Below are 26,249 nucleotides of genomic sequence, written 5' to 3' on the forward strand. Positions count from 1 at the left end.
TCATTCTGTATTTACTGAGGTGACTACAGTGAGGTCACTGAATGTCAGGGGAGTAATTACCCCAGTAGACAAGACATACGTCATTGCAGATTTAATCAACATTCCTTGTATACTTCTTTATAACTATAACAGATTTCCCGAAGGTTAGGTTAGGTTAAGTTAAGTTAGGTTAGGTTAGGTTAGGTTAAGTTAGGTTAGGCTAGGTTAGGTTTGGTTAGAGAAGTGTTCATTAGCTGTAAAAAAATAAAATAATTATTTAAACAAAAAATATTATTTCCCCTGGGGGGCTTTTGTCTTAGGGGGCTTTTGTCCTAGGTGGCTTTTGTCCTAGGGGCTTTTGTCCTAGGGGGCTTTTCTCCTAGGGGGGCTTTTGTCCTACACTCTATGACGCCACGAGTTAACCTTCAACAGTGTTGACGAAGCCTCAGACTTGACTAAAATTTACGAGGATCGGCGTCAGCAGCACCTTAGCGGGTCCTGATGTAAAGTCTTACAGGAAAAATGAATAAAAGTGGAGGTGATCGTAAAATGATATTATAACAGATCTAGAAGAAATTAAAGGAGCTCCTTCTTGGTTTATAGTTGGCACGATATAGTTTATCGTCCTCTATGTGTGTTTGTGTGTGGACAAGCGCCAATAGTACTAATAAATAATAATAATAATAATAATAATAATAATAATAATAATAATAATAATAATAATAATAAACGGTTTATTAATAGAGTTGTAGCCGGTGGCTGAAAATATACAGACTTACATTTGATATAGACATAATGATATAATATGTATTGTGTCTATGTGTGTATACAGGGCACTTTAAATGAATATCTATGTATGTATACAGGATACATTAAAATTGTGTCTATGAGTGTATGAAAGAAACGTTAATAGTGTGTGTGTGTGTGTGTGTGTGTGTGTGTGTGTGTGTCTGTGTGTGTGTCTGTGTGTGTAAGAGACGATAATATTTTGTCTATGTGCGTAGGCAGGAAGCATTAATAACATATGTTTGTGAGTCATATGTCTTCCCGTTTCAAGTGAATCTCTGTTCAAACCTTAGAGTTCCACAGTGATAGTCCCATAAACACAACAGGAATATCTCTGGTGGACAATTAAGCTCCAGAAACGGTATCGTGCCATCTTTGAACATCTGATTGACCCTAAAGTTAAGCTGGGTGATCCTTAACATCTATCGTTGACACTGACTTCTACACTCGATTTAATTTATGAAGAATTTTTGTTTCTCTAAAATGACACCTAATTGTACACATTATTTTTATATAGGCCTTTGTATCATGAGGTCTCTCCTGTAAGTGCTAAGAAAAACGGTACACGGAAATAAAGTCACAGGAAAAAAAGTCACATGACTTGTAAACATTGACAACACATTATATATATATGATGGCATTGCACGTAGGTCAGATTAAGTTAGGTTAGGTTAGGTTAAGTTAGGATAGGTTAGGTTAGGTTGGGTTGGGTTAGGTTAGGTTTTTTCCGTGCCTTTTTTCCTTTGACTTTTTTTCTTGTGACCTTTTTTCCTGGATTCAAGAAAAACACCCATAAATTACCCACATCACATAGCAAGTGCTTAACCAACTCAAAGCCTGCGACCGGCAAACAGCAACTACAACAACAACAAACTTCGCGACAGGGAAGGAGTCACACGAAACCTCCTGGCACTAAAAAGTAATGGATGATATATATATATTTCATTAGCCCATATATATATATATATATATATATATATATATATATATATATATATATATATATATATATATATATATATTTATATTTCATGTAGATCCACAATGGAAACGTGGGTCAAGACGTACCTGGCGCTCTTCTGGGAGCAGCCAGGTCAACTGTTAAGTTGGCCCATACCAACTCCCTCCCCTGAACCCTCCTCCCCACCGGAATATCAACAAGTTCTCACCAGAAGTTACAATTTCATTTTGGAAATGAAAGGAACCAGTGTTGAACAGAGGTGAACAGTGCTTAAGTCAGTGAGAACAACTCAACAGTAACAGCCGAGTCGTACCCAAATTAACTTCACACAGTGAGGTCCCAGTTACCCAGTGATAACTGCCTGTGAGACCCAACAACAACCAGCGATGTGTTAATCCGTCTACGATAGGAAAGCCTGGGAACACACCTCACTCATATAATACCACCTGTGAGGGAATTACTACACCACGTGAGGTCCCTCATAACACCATCTGTGAGGGAATTACTACTCCACGTCAGGCCCCTCATCCTAAAGAAACTCTTTGAAATAAAGAAAATTGAAGTGGATGAAGCTTTCCGCATTATAAGACAGAAAGAGCATGCTTTTAATATGACCATACCGAGTGATTGGAAAAAGTTTATGTTGGATTACTGTTTTGATAAACTGAGATGTGAGCATTCTGATTTTCATGCTAAGTTAGACCACAAATTGGCACTCCTTATTAGAAATAGTGATTGGACTAAGGATGCCAATCACAACTGTGTAGTGAATCTCTCCTCTAAAACAACTAGACAATGTGTGCCCTCGATTATGGTTTAAGTTTTGATGGCTCAAACAAGAGAGTCGACAGAGTTGATATAGCTAGAGCATTTTGCAATTTGGAGAAATTCAGTAATTTGACAAATGAAGAAGTGAACATGTGTAAAGGTATTGTGTATGCATCTATGTCTAAGCCTTGTGTTCCAAATTGTCCAGAAAGATTCACCAAAACAATCCAAGCCCTTAAGAAAAATAAGGATCTACATGTTACTAAAGCAGATAAAGCCAACACAGTAGTGATTTTAAACAAAGATGAGTATTTTTCTAAAATGAATGACCTTTTATGTGATGTTGTAACATATTCTAAGCTCATAAATTATCCTCTCAACACAGTTAACACTCAGTTTAACAAAAAAGTTAAGTCTCTATTGAGACGTAAGGATAATCTCATTAAACATTTTTCTTCAACGTCCCCTTCACTGCCATACATGTACGGTCTAATCAAGACTCACAAGCCTAATAACCCAGCAAGAGCCATCATTAGCTCAGTTGGGTCAATCACTTGTAAGTTATCTAAATGGTTAGTTTCTTTACTAAAGCCCCTAGTTGGCAACATTTCTAACTCTAATAATAAGAATAATATGGATCTGGTTGATTAACTCAATAACTTACACATTAATTATGATTTTAAACTGGTCAGTTTTGATGTAACATCACTCTTCACAAAGGTCCCAGTTGATGATTTACTGAAGTTCCTCACAGATTCCTTGAAGAATATTTCTTTGCCCGTCTCGAAAGATGACTTCATCGAACTCCCCAAACAATGTAAATTGTAAATTTGAATTCAATGGAGAATATTATACGAAAAGAAATTGGTATGGCAATGGGTAATCCGCTTTCACCAGTATTAAGCAACTTATTTATGGAATTCCTTGAGAAGAAACTATTAAGTAATATTTTCCCACCTTCAGCAGTCTGGTTTAGATATGTAGATGATGTAATATGTCTTTGGCCATTTAATGAGGACCTAAAAGCTTTTCTACCACAACTTAACAACTTAGCCCCCTCGATCAATTCACTGTGGAATTAGAGAATGACTACAAATTACCATTCCTAGACTGTCTGATCCACTGAAGTTCAATATTTATAGGAAACCTACTAATGTGTGTTTATACATTATTATTCTACCCACCATAATAGAGTCAAACAGTCAGTATTTTCATCAATGTTTTTACGCGCTCTAAGAATATGCAGTCCGGAATTCATTGATGAGGAATATAAATATATCAAAAATATTGGCTTGAACCTTAAGTACCCTAGGTCTTTTATAGACAAATGCCTTAACATTACTAAGAAATCTTTTTATAGAACTGATCCTAAGCCAACCCATGACAATAAGAATCTCTTAGTATTACCATTTAACAAAAAATTATCTCAAATTCCTATACAACTGAAAACCTGGAACGATAATGTGACATTTAAAAACTCATGCACTGCAAAACAAATGTTAATTAAGAAGTCCCCCAACAATGCAGGCGGCTGCATTTACAAGGTTCCTTGCAAGGAATGTAATATGTTTTACTTAGGCCAGACTGGTAAAGATCTTATAACTAGACTTAAACAGCATAAGTATAGTGTTAGGACAGGCCAGGAATCCAGTGCACTGTTCATTCATATGAGAGATAATAAGCATTGCATTGACTGGGATAATGCCTCCTCAATATTACCTTGTAATTCAACTGTCTGTAGGAACATTATCGAATCCAGTCTCATTAAACATACCGAATCTGTCAACATGAATTTGAGTAATGGTATGTACAAACTGGATAATTTTGTGATAAAGAAGATTTGTAACCAGGTGAGATGGTTGGGTCATCTTACCCTATGACCTGACTATGGACAGCTGCTGTGCTTAGAGATGGCTTGGTAAATTTTTTGATTAAGAAGATTAGTAAGGGTTGGGTCACTGCCTTATGACCGGAACATTGTGGACACCTGTTGTCCCCTAGGAACTTGATGTCACTCTCCTCTACTGTATATATTAGCCTTGTCAAGTATTACTCCTTAGTTTGTACTCACCCCTGAAGATGTGAATTACGTGCAACGTATCATGATAGAATTATCCCTAACAACCAATTACTAAATGAGCTGTATGCCCCTGCCAGACGTACTGTAACTGAGGATGTATTCTTGACATATATATTGTATGATTATATTTTTTTCAGAGTAGAATTACATTGTTTATTTTGTGTGTGAATAGTTTATATTATTAAATTCAGTAATCCTGGGTCAGTCTGCTCAATGCAACCTACAAAAGCCGACGGCTTCAGAGCCCAGGATCAGTAGCACGACTGGCCTGCATTGTCATAATCCCCGCAAGTACCGAGGCACATCCACCGCCATAGCCCAGGTCTACGAGCAGATCACCAATGCCATGACTGGCCGCCTACATTGCAACATAGTACTGAGGGGTGTTTTACAAGGTTTGGCACGCGGGGCTGCAGTATAAGATCATACAACTGGGGCTACCCGAAAACCTGACGCGCCTGCAGTGTAACTTCATTACAGACCGCATAGCCAAAATCAGGTTGCAAGAACATTTTGGAGAAGAATTCTCACTCTCGAGCGGCGTGCCTCAGGGCTCTTGTCTCTCACCAATCCTTTACACGCTCTACACCGCTGACCTGCTACCCACAATCGTCGGCAGCGAGTACGTCATGTGTGCCGACGATGTAACACAGAGCGTCACCTGCCCAGGAAGGTCCACGGCAAGGATGGCGCGACTCACTGTTCGGGCAATAGAGGATATCTCGGAGTATGAAAATAAATGAAAAAAAAAACGAAATTCGAGGTCATACCCACAGCCAAATTCAAGCCGGCGCCATTGATGATCGACGACAAGAGATTGAGTACTCTAAACAAGGCAGGCTGCTCGGCCTCATCATCTCTCGGACGGGCATCATTTCCCACGTAAAGGACAGACTAAATAAAGCCAAAGTCGCCGCAGCCAAATTAAAACGTTTTAAACTGATGCCTGAGAAGATACAAGTTCACCTGTACAAGGCGCTGGTGAGGCCTGTGTTGGAGTACCCACATATACCACTCGTCACACTCGGGAAGACTAGACTACAACAACTACGGAGCTTCCAGAACAAGTGTTTGAGTTTAGCCAGTGGCCAAGCGCCACCCTACCAGGAGACAGTGGAAACCATCCACCTAAGAAATAAAACAGAGGCCCTCAACGTCAGGTCCCATCGCCTAGGGAAGAAGGTTTGGGACACGCTCCTGGACGACCCTCACAGCCCAGACCACCTACGCGGGGAAGACATCAACGGAGGGCGACCCCACGCCTGGTGGACCCGGTGTCTGCCCGCACTACAACAACATAAAAACATAAACATAAGAACATAAGAAAATAAGGAGTCTGCAATAGGCCGGTTGGCCTGTGCATGGCAGCTCCTGTCGAGAGTTACTACCACTCTCTATCATCCATGAATCTATCTAGCCTCCTTTTGAAACTTTCCAGAGTTCCCGCACTTACTACAAAGTTGCTAAGCTTGTTCCACCCTATTTGTGAACCAGTTTCTTCCTATCTCCCTCCTAAACCTAAACTTATCCAACTTGAATCCGTTGCTCCGAGTCCTATCCTGCTCGGATATTATAAGAACTTTATCTATATCCCCTTTATTGATTCCTTTCACCCACTTAAATACTTCTATCATATCTCCCCGCACTCTTCGTCTTTCTAGGGAATGCAAGTTAAGTTTCTTTAACCTATCCTGATATGGAAGGTTTCTAAGTCCCTGAATCATTTTTGTCATTCTTCGCTGCACCGACTCTAGTGAATTTATATCCATTCTATAATAGGGGCACCAGAACTGAACCGCATAATCGAGGTGCGGCCTAACTAGTGCAAGATATAGTTGCAATAAGACCTCTGCACTCTTGTTACTTACACTTCTAGATATAAAACCCAATACTCTGTTTGCCTTATTTCGAACATTAACGCACTGTTTTCTAGGCCGTAGGTCCGGGCTTACAAGTACCCCTAGGTCTCTTTCACAAGTCGACTTCTCTAGGTTGATGTTGTTCAGGCTGTATACATTATAAGTATTTGTTCTTCCAATATTAAGTACGCTGCACTTGCTGGTGTTGAATTTCATTTGCCATTTTTCAGACCACCCCTGCAGTTTATTTAGATCCTCCTGTAATGCATTTGCATCCTGCCCTGAATTAATTTGCCGCGACCCATCTATGTCCGCCACAGTGATCCACCTTAGATTAAAACTTAGATGATATAAGTTCACCTTTAACAAGTCACAATCTAGTGAGTCCATAACATAATGCAGTATAAGATTTTATTAAACTTGTAATTGTAAAACGAAACTAGTCATTGTCCACCAAAGTAACCATTGTGCAACCTCATCCTAAATCCTAGGTTAGCTTAGTTAGCCAACAAACTCTGTAATATGTAAAACAAGGGGTGTCGTCCCCCTCTGTTTAACTCATTAAACTTCTTTTCCAACCTTTCCCCTCACGACTATATGTTGTGATTTCTCTATCCCTCATGTCTGTCTGTGCCTTGAGCCCCAGCATGCCTTCCATCCATTCCCCACCTTAACCTAAAAAAAAAGAAAAAAGAAAAAAGTTGACTTCTGTCTTCGATCGGGTGATGTACTCATGGTATTCATTGTTGAGGCTGGCTGGATGTTTTTGGTGTTTTATTTATTTTTGTTCTAGAATCATGTATCAATTTACTCTGTTAAGGCAGCTGGGGCAGTTGAGGAGTGAGGTTGACACTCTAAAGGGGGAAAATGAAGCCCTCAGGACGGAACTCCTTCAGGTAGGTGTCCTGCCTAGCAGGACACCTGCGAAGGAGGAGCAGGCGTGGAGAGTGGTTGTCTCCAAGGGGACTAGGGTCAGGCTCAGGAAAGCTGACCAGGGTGTGGAGTGTAGTAACCCTTACTAGGTGCTGCAGGAAGCTGGCGAGGAAGAGAAGAGGCAGGACGGTATGGATCAAGGAGAGGAAAGGGCAGTTGTACAAACCCTGCCCACAGGTAAGACCGTGGTAGTTGGGGACAGCCAGGTGAGGTTTGTGGATAGGGCTTTTTGTGCGAGAGATAGGAAACGTAGGACTAGGGTGTGTTTTCCTGGGGCTGGGATAGGGCATGTAGCCGAGAGGTTAGACAGGGTTTTGTCAGGGGAGGGTACCAATCCAGTAGTGTGTCTTAGTGTGGGAGGAAACGACATAGGTAAGGTTAGGAGTGAGGAACTTTTCAAGAGGTATAGGGAGGCGCTGGGGAAGATTAGAGATAGGGGAGGGATCCCGATAGTATGTGGTGTCTTGCCTAGAAGAGGGGTTGGTCGTGAATGGCTGTCCAGGGCAATTGCTATAAATTGCCGACTGGAAAAACATTGTGCAAACAATGGTTGGGCATTCATTGATAACTGGCAACGATTCTATGGCAACGACTAACTGTACTGTCGCGACGGAGTACACTTGTCTCGTGAGGGGGTAAAGACGTTGTCTGCATCCCTGGAGCGTGAAATTGTCACTCAGAAGGGGGGGTTTCGCCAGTAGAGAGAGGTCGGGGAAAGTGGGAGTCAAAAAACAAGCAGGTCCTGGGAAATAAAATTAGTTGCTCAGGACAAGGGGTAAAACAGGACCAGGGAAGGGTAGGTTTAAATGTATACTATACAAACAGTAGGAGCGTTAGAAATAAAATAGACTTGCTGAGAGCGGTTGTATGTACCGAGAATGTAGACGTCATAGCAATCACCGAAACTTGGATGAATCTGGCGAGCAAAATTTTTTTATCAGAGTACCACATAGAAGGGTACAACCTTTTTCACAAGGACAGGGAAGGTAGGAAGGGGGGAGGGGTCGCACTCTTCGTCAAGGATACATTAAAATGTTGTATTAATAATTCAATAAAGGGTGAAATAGGAACCGAGTCTGTGTGGGTAGAAATGACGGAAGGAAGAGAAAAACTAATTATGGGAGTGATTTACAGGCCCCCAAGTCTTGGCAAAGAAGCAGCTCAGCTCCTATGGCAGGAAATGAGTAGGGCAGCAAAATATAACAACCTATGCATTATGGGGGATTTCAACTTCAGAAATATTGACTGGATCAACATTGTAGGCGACTATGAATCTGAAGACTTCCTAGACGCAGTACAGGACAATTTTTTTAAACAACTAATTACAGAACCTACTAGAGGTGACAATATATTAGACCTAGTATTAACAAATAAAGAAAATATTATCAGAGATATCACAGTAGGGGAAGAACTAGGTAACAGTGATCACAGAGAAATCAGGTTCACCCTAGATTGGGAAACGAAAAACAATGACAATATGGTCAGAGTCCCAAACTTTCGATCGGCGGATTATGGGGGGTTAAAAAGATACCTAGGTGAGGTCACCTGGGAACAGTCACGTCAGTTCCCAGTAGGAAGGGGTGAGGTCATAGATGACACAACAATTGATCATGACTTTAATATATTCACTAGTAAACTACATAAAGCACAAGAACAAAATATACCATACAGAAAAATTAGGTCAAATAAGAATGAGCCAAGGTGGATGACCAGAAAACTTAAACATGACATAGGAATAAAGAAAGGAATATATAAGAAATTAAAGGGAGGGGAGGAGCAGCTCAGAAACAGGTATAATGAACTATCTAGGAATGTTAAAAAAAATGTAAGGAAAGCAAAGAGAGACTATGAAATCAAAATAGCAAGAGAATCCAAGGCGAATCCCAAGGGATTTTTCCAGGTATATAGGACAAAGGTCAAGGACAAAGTTGGGCCTTTAAAGTCAGGGAGGGGAGAAGTGATAAATGGCAGTGGAGAAATAAGCATAGCATTGAACAGCTACTTCTTACCAGTTTTCACAGAAGAAATTTGCGATGAAATTCCAGAGGTGGAACTGATATTTAAGGGAAAGGAAGAAGAGAAATTAAAGAATATCACTATCAGAAAAGAGGATGTTCTTAAGAAGATAAATAAACTAAAGAAAACAAAATCCCCAGGGCCGGATGAAATTTTCCCTCGAGTCTTGAAAGAGTGTAGGGAACAGATTAGCGGACCCCTCGTAAACTTATTTACAAAATCATTAGACACTGGAGTTGTGCCAGACTTGTGGAAACAGGCAAATGTAGTACCCATATTCAAAAAAGGAGACAGAGCATCAGCGTCAAATTACCGGCCGATCAGTTTGACGTCAGTAGTGGGGAAATTTCTTGAATCAATTATAGCAGATAGCATCAGATCGCATCTAGAGAAAAGCAAATTAATCTACGACTCTCAACATGGGTTTACAAAGGGAAAATCTTGTCTAACAAATCTGCTAACGTTTTTTAGGTAAGTCTTCGAGGTAGTAGATAATGACGAAAATACGATGTTATTTACTTAGACTTTAGCAAAGCATTTGACAGAGTACCGCATCAGAGGCTTCTGAGAAAAAAAATTAAGGCTCATGGTATCGAGGAAAGTTTTAAATTGGATAAATCATGGCTCACCGATAGGCAGAGGGTCAGCGTAGATGGTGTTAAATCTGAGTGGGGCCGTGTAACCAGTGGGGTTCCCCAGGGGTCAGTACTAGGCCCACTCTTGTTCATAATCTACATAAACGATCTAGATACTGGGATCAGCAGTGACATAAGCAAGTTTGCGGATGACACCAAAATAGGGCTGCAAATTAATTCAGGGCAGGATGCAAATGCATTACAGGAGGATCTAAATAAACTGCAGGGGTGGTCTGAAAAATGGCAAATGAAATTCAACACCAGCAAGTGCAGCGTACTTAATATTGGAAGAACAAATACTTATGATGTATACAGCCTTAACAACATCATCCTAGAGAAGTCGACTTGTGAAAGAGACCTAGGGGTACTTGTATGCCCGGACCTACGGCCTAGAAAACAGTGCGTTAATGTTCGAAATAAGGTAAACAGAGTATTGGGTTTTATATCTAGAAGTGTAAGTAACAAGAGTGCAGAGGTCTTATTGCAACTATATCTTGCGCAAGTCAGGCCGCACCTCGATTATGCGGTTCAGTTCTGGTGCCCCTATTATAGAATGGATATAAATTCACTAGTCGGTGCAGCGAAGAATGACAAAAATGATTCCGGGACTTAGAAACCTTCCATATCAGGAAAGGTTAAAGAAACTTAACTTGCATTCCCTAGAAAGACGAAGAGTGCGGGGAGATATGATAGAAGTATTTAAGTGGATGAAAGGAATCAATAAAGGGGATATAGATAAAGTTCATATAATATCCGAGCAGGATAGGACTCGGAGCAACGGATTCAAGTTGGATAAGTTTAGGTTTAGGAGGGAGATAGGAAGAAACTGGTTCACAAATAGGGTGGTGGACGAGTGGAACAAGCTTAGCACCTTTGTAGTAAGTGCGGGAACTCTGGAAAGTTTCAAAAGGAGGCTAGATAGATTCATGGATGATAGAGAGTGGTAGTAACTCTCGACAGGAGCTGCCATGCACAGGCCAACCGGCCTATTGCAGACTCCTTATTTTCTTATGTTCTTATGTTCTTAATTTGCTTGTCAACCTTAAAGTAACCTAGTATGTTCGTATGATAAGCTTTATTTCATTGTTATTGGTGGTAAGCGTTTGTAAATATACTTATACAATTCATTTAAGTTTCTTTACTCCAATCATCAAGTATTCATTTCTTAAAAGGGGTTGCATTCAATCCATACATTTTACCGTAGTTGTTGTTCTCGATACAAATTTAAGAACCATATATTGTAATTCTCTTTAAATACCTTCACTTTTTGTTTGTTGCGAGCCTTACTCCTTTGACACGTGTATATATATATATATATATATATATATATATATATATATATATATATATATATATATATATATATATATATATATATATATATATATATATATATATAAATACATACATACATATATACATACATACATACATACATACATACATACATACATACATAACATACATACATTTAGGAAAGTCTTCGGGGTAGTAGATAATGACGAAATTTACGATGGTATTTACTTAGACTTTAGCAAAGCGTTTGATAGAGTACCGCATCAGAAGCTTCTGAGAAAAGTTAAGGCTCATGGAATCGAGGGGAAAGTTTTAAATTGGATAAAATCATGGCTCACCGATAGAACACAGAGGGTCAGCGTAGATGGTGTTAAATCTGAGTGGGGCTGTGTAACCAGAGGGGTTCCCCAGGGGTCAGTACTGGGCCCACTCTTGTTCATAATCTACATAAGCGATCTAGATACTGGGATCACCAGTGACAAGCAAGTTTGCGGATGACACCAAAATAGGGCGGCAGATTAATTCAGGGCAGGATGGAAATGCATTACAGGAGGATTTAAATATATTGCAGGAGTGGTCAGAAAAATGGCATATGAAATTCAACACCAGCAAGTGCAGCGTACTTAATATTGGAAGAACAAATACTGTCAATATATACAGCCTTAACAACATCAACCTAGAGAAGTCGACTTGTGAAAGAGACTTAGGGGTACTTGTAAGCCTGGACCTAGGGCCTAGAAAACAGTGCGTTAATGTTCGAAATATGGCAAACAGAGTATTAGGTTTTATATCTAGAAGTGTAAGTAATACGCGTGCAGAGGTCTTATTGCAACTATATCTTGCGCTAGTCAGGCCGCACCTCAATTATGCGGTTCAGTTCTGGTGCCCTTATTATAGAATGGATATCAATTCACTGGAGTCGGTGCAGCGAAGAATGACGAAAATGATTCCGGGACTTTGAAACCTACCATATCAAGATAGGTTAAAGAAACTAAACTTGCATTCCACAGAAAGACGAAGAGTGCGGGGAGAAATGATAGAAGTATTTAAGTGGGTGAAAGGAATCAATAAAGGCGATATAGATAAAGTTCTTACAATATCCGAGCAGGATAGGACGCGTAGCAACGGATTTAAGCTGGATTAGTTTAGGTTTAGGAGGGAGATAGGAAGGAACTGGTTCACAAATAGGGTGGTGGACGAATGGAACAAACTTAGCAACTTTGTAGTAAGTGCTGGAACAATGGAAAGTTTTAAAAGGAGGCCTAGATAGATTCATGGATGATAGAGAGTGGTAGTAACTCTCGACAGCAGCTGCCATGCACAGGCCAATCGGCCTATTGCAGACTTCTTATTTTCTTGTGTTCTTATGTTATTATACAATCATGCATACATACATACATACAATTATACATACAATTTTACATACATACATACATACATACATATATTCACACATACATACATCCATACATACATACATACATACATACATACATACATACATACATACATATATACATGCATATATACATACATACATATATACATATATACATACATTAGATCGACAGAAACAGCGGTTCTCGTGTTGGGTTATAAAGAAAGGTAATATGGTGTGGTAGTCACGGTATACAGGAGACGGCTCAAGGTTTCGCTACCTGATCCACACAACTTGATTTAGATTCCGCCATTGTGGCTCCCCTGACAAAGAATATACCAACCCTTTGACGTCACCAGCGAAGCCACCAATGAGATAGCAAGGAAGTTAATCGTAGAGCGTGATTGGATAAATAAACTTTGAGCCATTCTGCACGAGGAATATGAGAAGATTTAATGACTATATCACGTTCTCTCTCTCTCTCTCTCTCTCTCTCTCTCTCTCTCTCTCTCTCTTCCGAAATGTAATAACTCCATTAACTGTAGTACCTCACTTTAATATAATGACTTCCTTAAGGGAGCCATTACCATACGGACGTTATTACATTTACATTTAATAACCTCCTTAAATATAATGCTTCCTTTAAATGTAACAAAAACTCTCTAAAATGTAACACACACAACTTTTTGTGGCAATATAATTAAGAAAGTTGTTTTATATTTAACTTGTATTGCATTTAAAGGATTTAATACAATATTTCAAGGTTAGCGTTAAATTTAAGGCCGTAAATGCAGTATAATGAAGTGAGTTATTAAATTTAAAGAAATGCAAGACCTTTTAAATAATTGTTAATATCTCCAAACTCACTTTGTATTCAACTTAGGAATAAATATAATTCTTATTATTTTGAACCTTTACTGTTGGAGTAATCGATTAAATTAAACATGTTTGTTTGAGTGTCAGTCTGCTTGTAGGTTGGTGGAATGAGTGCCGGAGGCTTCAGGCAATTTCATTCACATTTCGAAATGAGATAAAATTTCAGCGTTTGTTCGATATATTAGAACAAAGTTAATATACTTTTATCTTGGAGCTCAACCTTACGTTTATGAAGAATGTGATTTTATTAACGTTAGAGATTCCTGGTTGTGAATCTACGTTTTAAGTTTTCCGTTAGGATATTTAAGATACTCTCTTGGCATATCAGACTACTGACACAATGCAATCTGAAAAATGAATGAAGAATCTGAAACCATTCCGAGATGACAAGCTCCATTCTGCTCATTCTCACATCCACCATGCCCAGGTGTTGGAGAAGTTTTTGTTGAGAGCGTACATGTCGTGCGTTACAGTCATTCGCTTTGCACAGTTCACACGACCACACCAACACCACATGTTGTCATCTGTACGACCACACCACCCCACCACATAACCCCACCACATATTGTCATATGTACGACGACACCACCCCACTACATGTTGTCATATGTACGACCACAACACCCCACAACATTTTGTCATATGTACGACCACACCACCCCACCACATGTTATCATATGTACGACGACTACACATGTAGACTTATGTACGTCACCACTTGTCATACTGTATGTACAATTACACCACCATCACATGTTGTCATATGTACGACCACACCACCACGTGTTGCCTTATGTTCGACCACAATGCAACATGCTGACTTACACAGGACCACATCACCACATGTTAACTTATGTATGACCATACCACCACTGCTAGGGGAACATATGGGCACGGGGGTGGGGGAAGCTGCAGTGGGAGCGGGTAAACAAAGTAAAAGATTACAGGGAAATAGTGTTAGGAATGATGACAAAACTAAATTAAACAGGGAGTTTAAAACTAAACGCGGTAAAGGGAGGACTCAGAACACGACTAACTTAAATGTCTACTACGCAAACAGTAGAACTATGAGAAACAAAATGGATGATATTAGGGCCTTGATATAATAGCATTCACTGAAACATGGATCAACCTAGACTCACGTGAGTTGCCGGTCGAATACCAAATTGCGGGTTACAAATTATTCCATACCGATAGGCAGACCAGGAAAGGAGGAGGAGTAGCAATCTATATTAGGGATAATCTGAAGTGTGAAATAAATAAGGAAATAAAAACTGAGCGGAATACAGAAACAATTTGGATAGAATTAAGCGACGGTAGGGAAAAATTAATCACAGGAGTAATATATAGACCTCCCAATCTTGATAGAGTCAATGAGCGACTTATCTGGGATGAAATGCGCAGGGCTTCCATACACAACAAAGTCTGTATAGTAGGCGACTTTAACCTTGGCCAGATAGATTGGACAGACCTTACTGGTAACTCAGAATCACAGGATTTTCTCGAGACGATCCAGGACTGTTTCCTAAGTCAACATATAACCGAACCCACACGGGGTAATAATATACTCGATTTAGTTCTGTCGAAGAGAGAAAACCTCATTAGCAACGTCGAGGTAGGGAACGAACTTGCAAACAGCGATCGCAAAGAAATTAGATTCCAGTTAGATTTTCAGGGCAGACGTAAGTAAAATAACACTAAAGTACCAGATTTCAGAAAGGCAAACTTTGACAGTTTAAAGAGACAGCTGAGAGAGGGGGTGTCGCTCTTGGCCATGAACCTGACAGATGACTCCGACCTGATAACGAGATCTGAGATTGCCGAGTTCCACTACAATTTAAATAATGAGTTACTTAATGCACAAAGGCAGAACATACCATACAAAAAACTTAGATCAGACAACAATGACCCTAAATGAATAAATAATCATTTAAAGAACATCATTGGCCAAAGGAAGGCTATAGGTAGAAGGATAAAGCATGGCGAAATTTACCTCCACGATTATTATAAGATATTGGCGAGTAGGGTTAGAACCGATATAAGGAAAGCCAAGAGGAATAATGAGGTAAGGATAGCAAGGGAGGCGAAGACAAACCCCAAGGGATTCTACCAAATGTTTCAAACTAAAACACGAGAAAAGATTGGACCAATACGGTCAGATACCGGCGAGCTAACTGATAACGAAGGAGAAATGAGCAATAATCTGAATAAATATTTTTCAACAGTTTTCACCACCGAAAATTTAAACATGATACCCGAGGCACCGACTCTATTCAGAGATAGTGAAGAAAACAAATTAAGCGAGATAGTAGTGACTAGTAACGATGTTAGTAAGCAAATAGACAAACTAAAGCCTAATAAGTCACCTGGTCCCGATGAGATATTTGCCACAGTATTAAAGGAATGTAAGGAAGAGCTTAGTATGCCCTTAGCAAAGTTGTTTAACATGTCCTTAAAAACAGGTGTAGTTCCAGAATCCTGGAGGATAGCGAATGTAATACCGATTTTCAAGAAGGGGGATAGATCACTATCCTCTAACTACCGCCCAATCAGTCTAACATCAATAGTAGGCAAATTCCTGGAAGCAATCATTTCAAACTTTATTCGAAACCACCTGGAGAAGCACGGATTGATCAATGATTCCCAGCATGGCTTCACAAGCGGACGTTCTTGTCTAACTAATCTGTTAACATCCTTTTCATCAGTTTTCGAATCGGTGGACGAGGGGCACAATTATGGTGTGGTATATCTCGACTTTAGCAAAGCCTTCGACAGAGTCCCCCACGAAAGACTAATTAGAAAGGTAGAAGCACATGGCATCAAAGGTAACATCCTTAAATGGATTAGGGCGTGGTTACAGGACAGGAAACAGCGAGTGAGCATTAAAGGCACTAAGTCCCATTGCAGCAACGTCACTAGTGGAGTTCCCCAAGGCTCAGTACTTGGACCATTATTATTTATTATATACATAAACGACATAGATATCGGCATAGACAGCAGCATAAGTAAATTTGCTGATGACACTAAAATAGGACGTGTTATTAAATCTGACGAGGACTCAGCAAAACTACAGGAAGATCTAAACAAATTTTTCGAAAGGTCTGAAAAATGGCAGATGAAATTCAACGTCGACAAATGTAAAGTACTCAGTATAGGAGATGTAAACAGGGAAACCAGATACCAGATGAACAACGATGCCATAGAGAAATCCGACTGCGAGAGAGATTTAGGAGTAATGATAAGTAGGAACCTTAAGCCAAGTAAACAATGTGTTTTTGCTCGTAACAAGGCTAATAAAGTACTTGGGTTCATACAAAAGAGTGTTAGTTACAAGACTAGCGAGGTCATCCTAAAACAGTATCTTGCACTTGTGAGAGCACACCTGGATTACGCAGTTCAGTTCTGGTCACCGTATTACAGAATGGATATAGAATCATTGGAAAAAATTCAGAGGAGAATGACAAGACTAATCCCGGGCATTAGGAACCTTGAATATAGAGACAGGTTAAAGCATCTTAATTTGCACTCCCTCGAGAGACGTAGAGCGAGGGGTGACCTGATAGAGGTGTATAAGTGGAAGTCAGGGCTAAACAAAGGGGACATTACAAAGGTACTCAAACTATCCAACCAGGAGCGAACTCGTAACAATGGTTTTAAATTAGACAAATTTAGATTTAGGCGTGAAATAGGTAAACACTGGTTTGGAAACAGAGTAGTGGATGAATGGAATAAGTTACCAAATATCATCATTAACTCGAATATGCTGAATAGCTTCAAACATAGGTTGGATGCTTATATGAGCAATAGGGGTAGGGTGTAAACGGGACTGCCCAGTATGGGCCAATAGGCCCGCTGCATTTTCCTCCATTCTTATGTTCTTATGTTCTTATGTTGACTTAAGTACGACCACACCATCACAAGGTGACTTATGTACTACCATACCACGACATGTTGATTTATGTATGACCACACCACCCTATGTTCCTTTCATGTATGACTACAGTACCTCATTTTGACTGAAGTACGACCTCACCACTCCATGTTAACTCATATACGACCACAACACCCCATGTTCGACTAAACTCATGTTGATACCAGTACAACCTCACTACCTCATTTTGTCTCTTGTACGACCTCCCTATTCTATAGTATGTTAACTTATTTACGACTATAACACAGCCTGACTTCTGCGCAGTGTCTGGAACAGGAGCCAGGAGAGAGTTGAAACTCGTGAATAAGTTCGAGGCGGAGTTCAAACCCCTTTAGAACACCAATGTTCTTCCTCTAGGCTGTGGTACGCAAGGTGAATCTCTCTCTCTCTCTCTCTCTCATTAAATATATGCGTACAGTGTACAGTAGGGAGTGACAGTTTGGCAAAAGTTTTCAAAATCTAATTGCTTGGGTTGGATTATTTGTCTATCGGCCACGCTAATTCCGAATATGTTTGAGTTTTTTACATCATTGCATTAGAAGGTTTGTGGATACTTTTGGGTTTGACATGAAAAACGCAAAAAAACTGTAAATAATAAAGGGACTGGCAATGTGGCACAACCTGTTAAAATCAAGTTATTGAATTGGATTATTCGACTACTGTGTACACTGGTTCATAATATGCTATTGTTTTACAACTCAATGCGCTACAAATTATGCCGATATTTTTGCTGCAAGTCACCACATACGTATATTTCGAAACGAGGGCCCAATATTACCAACGGCGTGGATAGATTCCGTGGAATGAATTCAGGACATTCCCGCTCATGGAACATTACCAAACTCCGTATATGTGCCAATGGCAGGCGAATCTCTTGTGGTTCTTCTCACCTACACCAGTCACTATCTTGTTCTCATTGATCCTCTCATCTACCATGAGACCTCTGACCTTGAATCCCCTGAACTTTTCTTTTTTCTGTTCTCGTGACCTCTTCCTGACTCTCTCCACTTTCTTCCAGTTAGTCACTTTAGACTTGTCCCCTTCAGTTATGATGTTGTCTGCAGCTCTGATGGTGTTTGCGATGTGAGCCACTGCATCATTGGATACCTTGAACCTGTCAGCAGTTTCTCCGATCCTGTCCTCGGCTTCTTTCTCCCTTTTCCTTTTCTCTGATCTTGCTCTCCTGTCGACCATAGCCTTGAACTCATTGTCATTGACATCCTTATAATCACTATCTTCTTCCTGAGCACTGTCATCCACTGCCGACACTTTACACGACATCCTCTCCATCTCCTCCTTACTCTTTGACCTCATCTTCTCAGTTTTCCTCTCTTCCTCAGCCCTTTTCTTTGCCCTCTTCGCTTCCTTCTCCCTCTCTTCTTTCAGCTTGGCAGTCACAATTTTGTCAACGCCATCAATGCAGCCCTCCCTTCCCGGTTTCCTCTGGGCTGCCAGGAAGCTTTTCTCTCGTTCGTGCACTTTGCTGTCGTCTGGCACATCAAACAACTTCTCAGCTATATCCTCGAACCTCATCTTCAGCTTCCCGTTCTTCGTTTTCTTCCTTTTCTGTTTCTGTCCATTTCCCTTCATCATTGTCGTCTCCCTCCGCATCCTCCACAGGTCGTTGACTCTCATTTTCACCCTGATTTCAGAGATAGTGGGGACAGTGGCCTTCCTATACACATCCAGTACCTTCTCAGTCACCTTGTTGGTGGCATCCATATAATCAAAACCATTTGTTCTTCTCCTTAACCTCTCGTTTTCTGCTTCATAAGCCAGGGCACTTCCAACTTCCTTGTTCAGAGGCAACTTGTTAGATGGCAGAGGCATCCGAACCCCGAACACCTTATCGTTACCCTGGCGCAGCTGAGTGTTGCTAATCTTAGGACGACCCATCTTGGTGGCGGCCCTTTGAACTAACTGCAAAACAACACAGAAAAAACAACTTTCAGCCCTTCAATATCACCACCTATTGAACAATATTTTATTCAAAAGTACGGACTGAGATTTTGTCCTTAACTGTCCAAGTCAAGCTACTTGGGCTGAATTCGTTGATCAGTCCTGGGACGAATATTACCAACGGCGTGAATAGATTCCGTGGAATAAATTCAGGGCATTCCCGTCCAGGGAGCCTCAACAAACTCTGTAAATATTGCCATTGGCCTGCCATTGGCACATATACGGAGTTTGGTAATGTTCCATGAGCGGGAATGTCCTGAATTCATTCCACGGAATCTATCCACGCCGTTGGTAATATTGGGCCCTGGTTTTCGAAATATGCGTATGTGGTGACTTGCAGCAAAAATATCGGCATAATTTGTAGCGCATTGAGTTGTAAAACAATAGCATATTATGAACCAGTGTACACAGTAGTCGAATAATCCAATTCAATAACTTGATTTTAACAGGTTGTGCCACATTGCCAGTCCCTTTATTATTTACAGTTTTTTCGCGTTTTTCATGCCAAACCCAAAAGTATCCACAAACCTTCTAATGCAATGATGTAAAAAACTCAAACATATTCGGAATTAGCGTGGCCGATAGACAAATAATCCAACCCAAGCAATTAGATTTTGAAAACTTTTGCCAAACTGTCACTTCCTAGTGTGTACAGTATATGTATTATTCCTTGTTTAGACATACTATCGAAACGTTACCGAATAGATACACTATGTTGCATATATATATATATATATATATATATATATATATATATATATATATATATATATAAATATATATATATATGTATATATATATATATATTTGATAAAATCACACAGGAAAGAAACAACGGAACATTGATTCCCTTTTCAGTGTGTTATCAAATTATCACCACGTTTTCATTGTGGATCTACATGAAATATATATATATATATATATATATATATATATATATATATATATATATATATATATATATATATATATATATATATATATATATATATATATATATATATATATATATATATATATATATATATATATATATCTTGATAAATTACAACTGCTAGATTTAACTATTGAACATGATACTTTCCTGAAATTGATAGAGTTATGCGTAACTGACAATGTGTTTAGTGCAAATGGGAAGTTCTACAAGCAAGTATTTGGCATGAGCATGGGTAATTGTCTTTCTGCTCCTCTAGCCTGTATTTATATGGAGTTCTTTGAGTCTAGATTACTCCCCAATGTAGTGGACTGTATTCCTCCTTGGTATAGATATGTAGATGATGTTCTTTGTCTTTGGCCTAAAAACAGTGACCCTTTGGAATTTTTAGACAAGCTTAATAATATTGTCCCTAGTATCACATTCAAAATTGAAAGAGAAATAAGTGAATCCCTTCCATTTCTTGATATGCTTATCATGAGAAATGGCCAAAACTATAAATTTAAGGTATATAGAAAGCCCACACAGGTAGACAGTTTCATTCACTTTTTATCCAATCACCTTGAGTCTACCAAAATGTCAGTTTTTTCTGCTATGTTCCTACGATGTCTGCGTATTTGTGACTCTGAATTTATTGACGACGAATTTAAACACATTCGTTCTATTGCACAGAAACTTGGGTACCCTTCTGTGTTTGTTGATCGTTGCTTTAAAAGGGCTAAAAAATCCTTTCATTCCTCTGTAACCAGACAAGTTCCTACACTTAAGAATATTTTGACTCTGCCCTATCGTGATGAATTTGTCCCTTTAGTTCGGTCCCTCAAGCTTCTAAATATTAATGTTGTTTTCAAGTATGACTCAACCATTACCAATATGTTAATAAGGAATAGCCCAAGTTTGAATGTAAATGGAAGTGCTTATTGTATTCCATGTAGCCAATGTAATTGTAATTATGTAGGTCAGACAGGAAAAACACTGCAGCTCAGAATCAAACAACATAAGTATAATATCAGAACTGCATCTGAAAGCAGTGCCTTGTTCGTTCATGTTAGGAATAATAATCACCCCATTGCTTGGGAAAAAAGCTTAGAAGTATTCAAATCATCTTGTGTCACAGAAAGACTTCTGGTTGAAGCTAGTTTGATTAAGGAATTAAAATCAATAAACCTTAGTGATGGTCAGTTCAAAACTGATAATATGTTACATAAATTTATTTGTCAGTGGCCCAAGGTTAAAACTGCTTTGAAAACCTTTGATCTTGATGTATGACAGTTATTTTGTGGGTCCCTTTTTTCTGACCTGACCTGTCTAGTCACGTCACCACCCTTCTCTTAAGCTCCTCTACGGTTGTGTTGGTGTGGGGATTAGTGGATGTCATCATTATGACCTGACCTCATGTTTTTAGGTCACCCTGTATATTTAAGCCTCTCTCTGTCCATGTAATCTAGTTGCCTCTGAAGATGTCTTGAATAAAGACGAAAGCTAAGGTACTCCGTTGTTTCCATTTTCCCGTGTGATTTTATCAAGATTTATCTTATCCACGTTTTCATTGTGGATTTACATGAAATATATATATATATATATATATATATATATATATATATATATATATATATATATATATATATATATATATATATATATATATATATATATATATATATATATATATATATATATATTGTCAGGGCTGCTAACTCTCTCGTTTGCTGGTGCGACCAACACTTGGGGGGGATTGGACAGAGGTGAGAACGGCAGTGGCCACCTGTGTCACGGGCAGATTCACCCCAGCCGCCATACAGTCACTATCTAGTATCCCCGCTGTTCGTCAAATTCTGGCTGTGATCTCATCCTAGGTCCTGGACTCGTAGGGCTGTTTTGCCAGACCTTCACCTGTCGTCTGTTAATCTCTGGACACCTGCCCCAAACCACTACCGCAGCCGCCATGGCCGCCAGCTCTTCTCCACTGTCTGTGCCCCGGTGTTTCCTCTACTGTATCAATTTCCTCTGCTGCATCAAGACATCGGCCGCTGTCGCTCGAGTGAGGAAGCCTGTCTGGACCATCCCCCAGGGCCACTGCCATAGGAAATATTTGTTCATCTGTTTGATTCTATCAGCTGTTGACTCCCATTAATTGTTTGATTCTATTAATTGCTGACTCCCATTAATTGTTTGCTCCCTTTAATTGTTTGACTCCATTAACTGTTGACTGCCTTAATTGTTTGACTCCCGTAATTGTTATTTGATGTTTGTTGAGTGGTGTCAGAGTTTTGTGTTATATTTTTTATAGTAAAGAGATGTCAATCTCAAACGGTTGTTTGTTATTCCTCAGAAAACCATGGTCCTTGACTTTCCTTTATTAAGATCCTGATTGGTCTGGTAAGGGATTTCTATCCTTAAGTCTCAGGCCCTTTATAAGTGGCGACCTTGCCAGAATTGTCTCTGACCTTTGGTTTCTGAGGGCTAACATTCGTTCCTGCGTTGTTGTAAGTCGCCTTGAGCGCTCCACTTACTGTCTGTGGCCCGGAAGTAAGTGTTGTTAAGTGGTTATCCCTTCCTTCTGTGTGCTAATTTTGTTGCTCTCCCTTGTACTTGGGGAAGTTAATTAGTGTTGGTTGGGGTGCACTGTGGATGCTGTCATAGCATTTTTGTTGTTGTTTCACCTGGTGCGGTTTCTTTACCCTGAGAGTGATTCAGCTGGGCTGTGTGCGGAACAAGGTTCCCTCCAGTCGGATCAAATCATTTATTGGTCTGATTGAGCCACTAGGTGAGTTACCTTTGGCTATTTGCGGGGTAAGTGTGTATTTTTCTTTTTGCTCTTGGCCTTTCGGATCATTATGTATAAATTTGAGGAGTTGAAAGGTCAAGCGGTGGCCCTGGGTCTGACAGGTACTGAGGTTGGTCAGTATGTGGTCAACCAACAGAATGCCGAGAGAGAGGAAAGTCAGAAAGCGAGAGAGGAACTTCAGAAAAAGAGAGAGTTGGAGGAACGTCAGGGTGAAAGAGAGTTGGAGGAACGTCAGAGAGATAGAAAAAGAGAGTTCGAATTCGCTAAGTTGCAGATAGAAAAGGACCTAGAACTAGCTGGGATTTATGCTTCAAGTAGACCAGAATCCTCTGGCTATATACAAGACAATGTGGTAAAACCCAGCTTGCCTGTGTACCGTGAAGGAGAAGACATTGCCTCCTACCTTGTTAGGTTTGAACGGGTAGCCGAGCTGCTTGGTGTAGACCCAGATAGCTATGCCTACTGAATGGTAAGCCGGTAGAGATTTACACGTCCCTGTCTGCCGACATCACCAGAAATTACTTCTCGTTGAAGCAAGCTCTCTTGCGAGGATTTAACAAGACTTCTGATGGTTACCGTGTTGATTTCCGCAGAACGAAGATTAGAGTAGGAGAAACGTACCAGCAATTTTCGATTCACCTGGGTCGTTTGTTATAACAATGGCTGGAGACATCAGGGGTTGAAGAAACCTTTGAGTCTCTCTCTAACTTCATGATATTAGATCAGTTTATGTCTTCTCTACCTCCAGACTTGAGAATTTTCATCAAAGAACACCAGCCAGCGACGCTTGGAGAAGCTGAGCATCTTGCCGACAACTGGGCGTCTGCTCGCAAAGCCTACCCCAAGTCTTCCCCTCCTGTAGTAAAGATTGCGAAGCCTCCGTCCTCCGAGGAACCATCCCCAGGAGTACACAGGAGTAGTTCACCAGCCGTGCGGTGTCACAGCTGCAGAGAAGGACACATTCGTTCTCGCTGTCCCAGGAATCCCCTCGCCTTCAAGACTGCTGACACTCATCAGCCCAGCAACAAGGTCGGATTCTGTTTGGAAGACAGGAGCTGCCCCCGTTATTGTGTCAGTGGAACAATAAATGGGTCTAGGGCATCTACTCTCATCAGGGACACTGGTTGCTCGTGCATTATTTTCTCTGAGGAAACCCTGCCTGACGCTGCCATCTCCAGCTGCCCGAAGGTTAGCGTCTCCGATTATTTAGGTCGTGTTGACCAGTTCCCTGTTGTTAGGTGCTACCTGCGTTGCCCCTATTTCACTGGTTGGTCTAATGTGGTAAGAGCGCCCATTAAATTTGCTAGTGTCCTCATTGGTAATGTTCCCGGCGTTCGTGACCCTAACGACCCGGAACCTTTAAAACTCTCCTCGCCACCAGCACCAGTCTCCTCGCCACCAGCACCAGTTCCCACGCCACCAGCACCAGTCCCCACGCCACCAGCACCAGTCCCCACGCCACCTGCTGACGACTACGACTTGCCACCTGCCGACGTCGCCCTGCCACCCTCACACGCCTCCACGCCTGCAGCCAAGGTCCATGCTGTAGAGACACGGACGGCGAAGGTGAAACGACCGCATCCCCTGATTCTGCCGAATTTGTTGCCACTGACTGCGACGCTCAAGGAGTTCGCCATGCTTCAAGACTCGTGTGCCACTCTGAAGCGGGTAAGGGAGGAGGATCAGGTGAGAGATGGGTCGGTTTTCAAGTTTGTTTCTATTAATGGGGTGTTACACAGGTCTTGTGTGTCATCCAAGCGACCAGCCAAAGTAGGTCGGTTTTTACTTGTTGTCCCTGCTGTTTGTCGTAGTAACATTCTCTCTGTAGCTCACAAGAGCCCTCTAGTACGTCACTGTTCTCGTAGGAAAACTTATAGGAAGGTTGCTGATCAGTTTTACTGGCCAGGTATGGGAGCGGATATTAGAGCTATTTGTAGGAGTTGTGATCAGTGCCCATGTATGTCCGCCAAGGGTATAGTCCGTTCTGTTCCACTAGAACCCTTACCCGTCATTGCAGAACCATCTTCTCGGGTAGCCATAGATTTTGTTGGACCGTTCTCATCCCCTTCCTCTATGAAGCCTAAATTACACCAAGCTAATTTGTTAAGGCAATATAATTGCAGGACCCACATTGCTCGTGTCCTTGACGACACTCCCAAGCTGGAGTTAGCAGAGGCACTACCCTGAAGTTCGGGCGCCAGACTCTGATGATCTCGGTTGCCAGTTGCTGATAACACCTGCCGAGATGGAAGAATCCTCTACGACTGGAAATAGGCCCAAACTTAAACCCGGACTGAAGTGGATCCCACATGCAGTTCCTTGATACAGCCTTACGTTTTGCACATCAAGTTCCACCTATTCTTTTATGTGACGCTTCTTTATTTTGATATGTGTATTTAGCATTTGTTGTAAGATGATTATGCTTTGTGTACTAATCTTAAGTTTTAATCTACCTTACTGTAGATTTTTGTTGGGGGAGCTGTGTCAGGGAGGAAACGATCTTCCTGCTTGTTACCGCTGCTAACTCTCTCGTTTGCTGGTGCGACCAACACTTGGGGGCGGGGGGGGAGGAGATTGGACAGAGGTGAGAGAGGCAGCAGCTACCTGTGTCACGGCAGATTCACCCCAGCCGCCGTACAGTCACTATCTAGCTACCCGGCTGTTCGTCAAATTCTGGCTGTGATCTCATCATAGGACCTGGACTTGTGGGCTGTTTTCCCAGATCGTCACCTTTCATCTGTTAATCTCTGGATACCTGTCCCAAACTACTACCGCAGCCGCCACGGCCGCTAGCTCCTCTTCACCGTCAGTGCCCCGGTGTTTCGTCTACTGTATCAAGACATCCGCCCCTGTCTCTCGAGTGAGGAAGCCTGTCTGGCCCATCCCCCAGGGCCACTGACGTAGTAAATATCTGTTCATTGTTTGATTCTATCAGTTGTTGACTCCCATTAATTGTTTGCTCCCTTTAATTGTTTGACTCCATTAACTGTTGACTGCCTTAATTGTTTGACTACCGTAATTGTTATTTAATGTTTGTTGAGTGGTGTCAGAGTTTTGTGTTATATTTTTT

The sequence above is a fragment of the Homarus americanus genome, unplaced genomic scaffold, assembly GCF_018991925.1.
Source record: "Homarus americanus isolate GMGI-L3 unplaced genomic scaffold, GMGI_Hamer_2.0 scaffold52512, whole genome shotgun sequence".
Classification (NCBI taxonomy): Eukaryota; Metazoa; Arthropoda; class Malacostraca; order Decapoda; family Nephropidae; genus Homarus; species Homarus americanus.